The sequence below is a fragment of the Leuciscus leuciscus genome, assembly GCF_965113295.1.
Source record: "Leuciscus leuciscus genome assembly, chromosome: 18".
NCBI classification, from domain to species: Eukaryota; Metazoa; Chordata; class Actinopteri; order Cypriniformes; family Leuciscidae; genus Leuciscus; species Leuciscus leuciscus.
Window position 1 is genome coordinate 27,519,962 of NC_138742.1, and position 7,500 is coordinate 27,527,461.

Consider the following 7,500-nt stretch of genomic DNA (forward strand, 5'->3'; position numbering starts at 1 on the left):
TTTTTCTCTGTGTTTTCAATACCTCTCCCACTTGGAGCTCCCTGGCCCCATTGCCCTCTGTCTCTCAGGACTCTCTCTCCTTATCCAGCATTCCTCAAATTCCGTCAGGGTTCTTAAGGGACAGACCCTTCTGGCAAACCGTAACACCCCACACCTCTCTCTCTCTCTCTCTCTCTCTCTGACCCAATTCAATTTAATTTAGTAGTCCTTATTGGCATGAGGAACATGTAGCACAAGTAGTAAAATAAAATAAAATAAATAGTATATCATATAAAACTAATTAAAAATAAATTGATAAATAATAATAATAAAATCATCATTATTGAATTTCTTTTTAAAACATACTGAAGCCACATTATTTATTTAATTATATCGTTGGAAAAGACTGAGAGTCGAGGTTCCATATTTGGTGACTGAAGTGATATTGTGAAAGAAATCTATTATTTTGTGACAGGAGAATGCCTCAAAAAAAAAAAAAAAAAAAAAAATCAATGAAATGTGTGTCACCCGGTTTCTATTTTTGGTTTAGTGCCTAAACAAAATCTCAGCAATCTCAGTTTTTTTTGTGATATCAGATTTTGTGAAATTTGGAACACAACTTGGCTAGACAAATGGCTTTGAGTCCCAAAGATGTTGTAATATGTGTATTTTGTATCAAATAGAAAATGTTTAGTACAGTACATGCTTTACAGTGCATTGAACACATTTTACACTTAATTTTTAGGTGTGTATTCCAAAGCACTCATGAATTGCAGCCATTTAAAGTCCCCCTGTAGTCAATAATTTTATCCCTTAAAACTCATCTTTGATCACCAAAATTACATATTTAAAGTTTTTTCCATGAATTTGTTTTTGTCATGCCTTAAAATAGCTTGAATGTAACTCTACACCCTTGCCTCATTTAGTATACACGGTTCTATGAATATGCAAATGAGCCCCGCCTCCACTCACTCACAGCAGCTCAGAGATCCACTCGTTGACGATCACACGTTGATCTGATTGGTTACAAGGTAGTTTGAGACATCAGAAACACCAGCGATTTCAAACCGTGTTTTTGAGACTGTCTTTGGTTCACTGAAGTTTTAATAAGAAAATACTCAGCAATGGTGTCGACTTATGAATTTGCACATGGTTTGTCTTAAAGCATATTAAAAACACCACATAGACATACAAACATTAAAAGCTTGATTTAGACCACAGGGGGACTTTAAAGGGTTAGTTCGCCCAAAAATGAAAATTCTGTCAGTAATTACTCACCCTCATGTTGTTCCAACCCCGCAAGACTTTCGTTCATCTTTGGAACACAAATTAAGATATTTTTGATTAAATCTGAGAGCCGTCTCACTCCTCCATAGGCTTCTCTGTAATTGAAACTTGCACACAGAACAAAATGAATAGTTGAATAAAGTCGTTATTTTTGTTTATTTTTTGTGCACAAAAAGTATTCTCGTCACTTGATTAACTTTCGAGCCACTGTAGTCACTTGGACTATTTTAAACATTGTCTTTACTGGCTTATTGGGCTGGCGAGCCTATGGAGAAGTGAGACAGATCTCAGATTTAATAAAAAATATCTTAATTTGTGTTCCGAAGATGAACGAAAGTCTTACGGGATTGGAACAACATGAGGGTGAGTAATTACTGACAGAATTTTCATTTTTGAGTGAACTAACCCTTTAAGTTTGAATAGTGCATTTTCATGTCTATTTGCTCAAAAAAGAGAGGTGACCGTTAACGTCTTTACTAATCTGTTCGATGGGACATTTAAACATTTGATTGGAACTGAAAACTGAAACCGGAATGTTCTGCACTTGTGCAGTGACGTATGATGCACGGAACGAGCTGCTGTTGTTGAATGAAGTGTCATTAACCCTCTGGTGTTTTTTTGGGGTCTCCAGAGACCCCAGACAATAACATTTAATTTTGTAACAAGATAATAGTTTTTTTTTTTACAAATGTAATTTTATTCTGTTTGTTAATGTTTTTACTCAACATTTGTGCAGTTTTTGGAGAATTTATGATATCTTTTAAATTTCTATAAATAAATAAATAAATATTTATTTAAATAAGCTTTTTACAAAAAAACAGCATTTGATGTAAAATTCACTTTATAAAAGACCCAGATTTCTAACTTTCATTCATGGGGATAACATGGATCATTTTAAATGGTTTAATGTAACATTTATGCCCATTTTTTGGAAAATGCAGTTTTAAAATAAAAAAAAAATCACTTTAACCACTAGATGGCCATAGAGCTCCACTATATGCTATTTGCTATTTGACTACCTGAAAGATATCTTTTCACAAGTTGGATTCAGTTGGATTCATATCTAAATATTATAAAATCACAATTATAACAAAAATAAAATATTTTTGTCAAAGTTTAGCATTTTTTTGTACTGAATTTTGTGCCATTTCTGTCGATGTGTTCTGCGTTGTTTCTGATTTTGATGATGAATTTTGTCTATTTTGATTGCGGGGTCTCCAGAGACCCCGAAGACCACGAGTGTCACAATTTTTGTCACGCTAACATAAAAACAGATATCATTCCAATTTTTTTTTTTTTTTTTAGATCTAGAAAGTGTTGAGAGCCGTAGAAGGTTTCATACCATTTGGACAAAGGGAAACATTTTTTTAATTTGAGCAAAAGTCATTTGGGGTCCAAAAAGACCCCATAAACCATCAGAGGGTTAATGGCTGTTGTGTCATTCTAAAATCCTCCTTCCACTCATCGTCTGTGAAGTGGAGCAGGAGAATGTCGTCCCACCAGTCCTTGCTTCAGACTCCCATCCACAGACGCCTTGCTTTGGGCGTGGGAAGGGGCGTTTTCACTGCTAAATATAAGCATCATGCCACAAAGTTTCATGTGCTCGTCGTCTCCTAATTAGGACCCGAAATTGTCCTAAAAAACGTATGAAGTCTGTTTTTTTTACAACAAAGAAAAGAAGCAATGATTGGAGGACTCTGTAAATTTGTGTGAAGAACTGTGCGGGTAAACCTCACTTTCTCTGGCCTCAAGAGGCGCACTAGCGACTGACTCTGGCTCGAATACCACTGAGTAGTGTCATAATAAGATCAGTAGTCTACAATTTGAAGCTTGTGACATATAAACAGGCACATAATAATAATAATTAGTTACATTTATATAGCGCTTCTGGGTACTCAATGCACTTTATATATGGAAAGCATCGTTATCCAACTATGGTCGCAAGTTCTGTCGTTATCAGCATAGTTCAACGAGTCTGTGTTTCCCGAAACCATCGTTCCTACAAACATTCGCAAACAGCATCGCAAAGTTGTGTGTTTGGGACGACAGCTCTCGACCTGTGGTTAGAATCAGTTTCTAGTTTGCATGACATGTGGACTCAATAAATCCTTTTCTTGAGCAAAATAAGCAAGCTGACATTCAGTACAACCTGTGTCTTTTATTTAGAATATATAAAAATTTCGTTTACGTCTTTTAGTTTGTAAAGAGATTTAAAGCGACGTTTTTGAAGAGTGTTCAGTACATGTGTGAACGTGATCTACTACGTAAGAACGAGCCTATGATTGAATCTGAAAATAAAGCAAAATAACTGAGAAAAATGAGAAAGAGTGCTCAGATGCCATGTCTGTAATTTATAGCAAAACATCTAGCATTAATTCTATCTCAAACAGATTCATTAAAGTAGTTATTACTCCACCACCTGTGTGACGTCATTAACCAACGTGGTTGAACGACTGATTTGCGACAGTACGGTTTCGGGAAACAGTCGTGACTATCTAGTTGATTTCTTCAACGATGTATCGTACTATAGTAGTGAAGCAGTGAGTTACGTCGTTGTACGGGGAAACACAACCCTGGATGATGTGACGGCAGCCATATTGTGCCAGAACGTCCACCACACACTTATTGGTGGAGAGGAGACGGAGTGATGAAGCCAATCAGTATATATGTGGATGATTAGGAGGCCATGATGATGGACAGAGACCAAAGGGAAAATTTGGCCAGGATGCCGGGGTTACACCCCTACTCTTTTTCCGAAGGACATCCTGGGATTTTTTATGACCACAGAGAGTCAGGACTCAGTTTAACATCTCATCCGAAGGACGGTGCTCTTTGACAGTATAGTGTCCCCGTCACTACACTAGGGCGTTAGGACCCACACAGGCCACAGGGTGAGCACCCCCTACTGGCCTCACTAACACCTCTTCCAGCAGCAACCTAGCTTTCCCAGGTGTCTCCCATCCAGGTACTAACAAGGCTCAGCCCTGCTTAGCTTCAGTGGCCAACCAGTCTTGGGCTTTATTTAGCGTTCATGTAAACACTATGTTCGGATTGATCAGTCTTAATGAATTCATTCAGTTTGAAACAAATTGTATCCATGTAAACGTAAAGCTACAGTTGCTACTAACTGCATATTTTCTCAAACAGTAAAGCAATAAGGCAGGGTTCGGGTTTGATTCCCTCGGAATGCAGACCTGACTAAATGTGTACCTTGTATGCAATTAAGTCATTTTGGATAAAAGCGTCTGCCAGATTCATAAATGTAAATATTCATCGGTATCAGCTTATTTGGCTGATGTTATATTCAGGCATTAAAGGGTAAAGGGAGGTTGAGAGTTGAACAGAGCCGTCGTAACTGCTGACATTTCCACACAACAGACTCCGGGCCTGTGCATGACTCTTTTACTGTCTATCCAAATGCCACAGAGAATCCGATTAAAGCTTATCAATGGCTGCTATTATAACGCCACCCATCCCAATCAAACCTGCCACATTAGCAGAGGAACACTGCCATGCTTTCATTGAATGTGTGTGTGTGTGGTTATTTTAGAAGAAGGTAGTGTAGCTGAAATTGAAAGAGCACATTGAGGCCAGAGATGTAATCAAATCTGGTTGATTCATATGACTAGTTTGCTGGCATTCCCAGCCATCAGTTTCCCAATACTGTGTTGTCTCAGAAATAGAAAGAGAAAGAAGGAGAATGAAAGGGAGAATATGGTTTCTGTATGAAGCAAGGGGAACAAACCTTGTTCTCTTGGATCTCCAAAATTTAATAATTATGACAGTGTGGAGCTGAGTGATATATTTTTTTTTTACTTTGACCTTTCTGTATGAACTGTTTTTAATTTTAGAATATCTTACTGAGACTTTGAGAAAATCTGAGTGTTGCTTGTTCATGCAGCACCATCATGATGCTAGGGTGTTGCTATGCTCTTATTAAGGAGTTCTGAATGGTTGTTATGTAGCAATGCCGTTGATATTCTGGGTGGTTTCCAGGGTGTTGCTAAGCAGCCATTAAACAAGTGATTGTTAGCCCGTTGCTATACGGTTGCTAGGGTGTTCTGGGTGGTTGCCAGGACATCGCTATATGCAGTCACTAAGGCATTCCAAGTGATTTTTAGCACCTTTCTATACAGTTCCTAGAGTTTTCTGGGTGCTTGCCAGGGAGTTGCTATATACAGTCATCAAGGCATTCCAAGTGATTGTTAGCACAGTGCTATATGGTTCCTAGAGTGTTCTGGGTGGTTGCTAGGGTGTTGCTATATACAGTCTGTAAAGCATTGCAAATTATTGTTAACACATTCCTATACGGTTCCTAGAGTGTTCTAGGTGGTTGCCAGGGTGTTGCTATATACAGTCAGTAAAGCATTCCAAATGATTGTTAGCACAGTGCTATATGATTCCTAGAGTGTTCTGGGTGGTTGCTAGGGTGTTGCTATATACAGTCTGTAAAGCATTGCAAATTATTGTTAACACATTCCTATACGGTTCCTAGAGTTTTCTGGGTGCTTGCCAGGGAGTTGCTATATACAGTCATCAAGGCATTCCAAGTGATTGTTAGCACAGTGCTATATGGTTCCTAGAGTGTTCTGGGTGGTTGCTAGGGTGTTGCTATATACAGTCTGTAAAGCATTGCAAATTATTGTTAACACATTCCTATACGGTTCCTAGAGTGTTCTGGGTGGTTGCCAGGATGTTGCTATATATAGTAAAGAGCATTATAAACGATTATTAGTACATTGCTGTATAGTTCCTAGGTTGTTGCTATGGAGTCATTATGGCATTCCAACACTGTAAAAAATGTCTAACCTCCCCAACTCAAAATTTTCTAGTGATTGGTCACATCTAAATTTTTCAATTGGCCCAGGCGAAATTCTGTAAATTTAATTCTATAATGATGTAATTTTTAATTTTATAGATGTGACCAATCACTAGAAAAATTTGAGTTGGGGAGGTTAGATTTTTTTTTACAGTGAAGTGAATGTTAACATGTTGCTTTACAGTTCCTAGAGTGTTCTGGGTGGTTGCCAGGGCGTTGCTATATAGTAATGCTATATATATATATATATATATATATATATATATAGCCATATATATAAAATACGGATGGCTCTAGAATAGGCTCTAGGATATTCCAGTCTCTAAATTTGAATTGGTCCTCCTTCTGTGTAAGTCTGTGTTTTTTTTTTTTTTTTGGTCTGTTTTATCATCAGGTAAAAACTGTAAGTTCAGTCATACCTGAGCAATAGTACAAGTTCTTGGCTTAGCAAACACCATGAAAAATAATCACAGTCCAAGAGGGTTGATCATTTCACTGGACGAAAAACATCACTAAGAAGAGTCTAAATGAGTCTGTGTCACTGTGGTTTTCTCGCCTGACGGGACAGCCATGGAAATCAGGGAAACTCAACAGGCAGAGAGGAACTGCTCTAAATCAAATTGCCTCAAACTATCACTTTTTTTTCTTTCTTCACTAAAATGTTTTTCTCCCAAGATGTAAACCACGAGCACAGCATCCCGTGTGAATTTGGACTGACATATTTATGGTCGGATGTTTTTTGTCCTTCATTATTTCGCTGAGGGGACACACCATGTTCATGATTAACTATGGTGTTGGCCTGTTAGAGAGGATCTCATTAGTGTGAAACACGTTTAAGTTTGTGTTTGTCGGCAAGAGGATTGAGAAAAGTGAATAATGGCTAACAGCCACTGTCTTAAAAGCCGGTCGTATGTTTTCAACATTGATAATAACCAGAAATATTTCTTGAGCATCAAATCATAATATTAGATTGATTTATGAAGGATCATGTGACACTGAATCCTGGAGTAATGATGCTGAAAATTCAGATTTGATCACAGGAATAAAGTACATTTTACAATATATTACAATAGAAAACATGTTATTTTAAATTCTAATAATATGTCACAATATTACTGTTTTTACTGTATGATCAAATGAATGCAGCCTTGGTGAGAAGAAGAGACAAAAGACAAACAAAACACTTTCTGAGCTCAAACTTTTAAATGGTAATGTATATTACACACCTCTACCTGCTTATTAAAGAAACAGTTTTATTTCTGGCATCATTTACTCCCCCTCCAAACATGAGTAAACACAAACATGAGTTCATAGTCAGAACTCAGAACCCACACATTTTGATTTCTCGTCTTTTCATAAAGAGAGGAGCGCTGGTGTACACCTGTGTCTGTTCTGTGGAAGTGTGTGACTGAGGC

The 7,500-nt window shown here is 37.5% G+C and overlaps 1 protein-coding gene and 1 long non-coding RNA gene across 2 annotated transcripts in view; both read left to right on the forward strand.

The window, feature by feature from the left end:
• Positions 1–7,500, forward strand: part of hdac7a (histone deacetylase 7a) — a 92,099-nt gene that overhangs the window by 14,113 nt on the left and 70,486 nt on the right. The gene's annotated exons all lie outside the window — the stretch shown is intronic.
• On the forward strand, positions 1,397–3,818 carry LOC309480711. The gene is made up of 2 exons (XR_014199745.1): positions 1,397–1,861; positions 2,686–3,818. It is a non-coding gene; the product is annotated as an uncharacterized lncRNA (long non-coding RNA).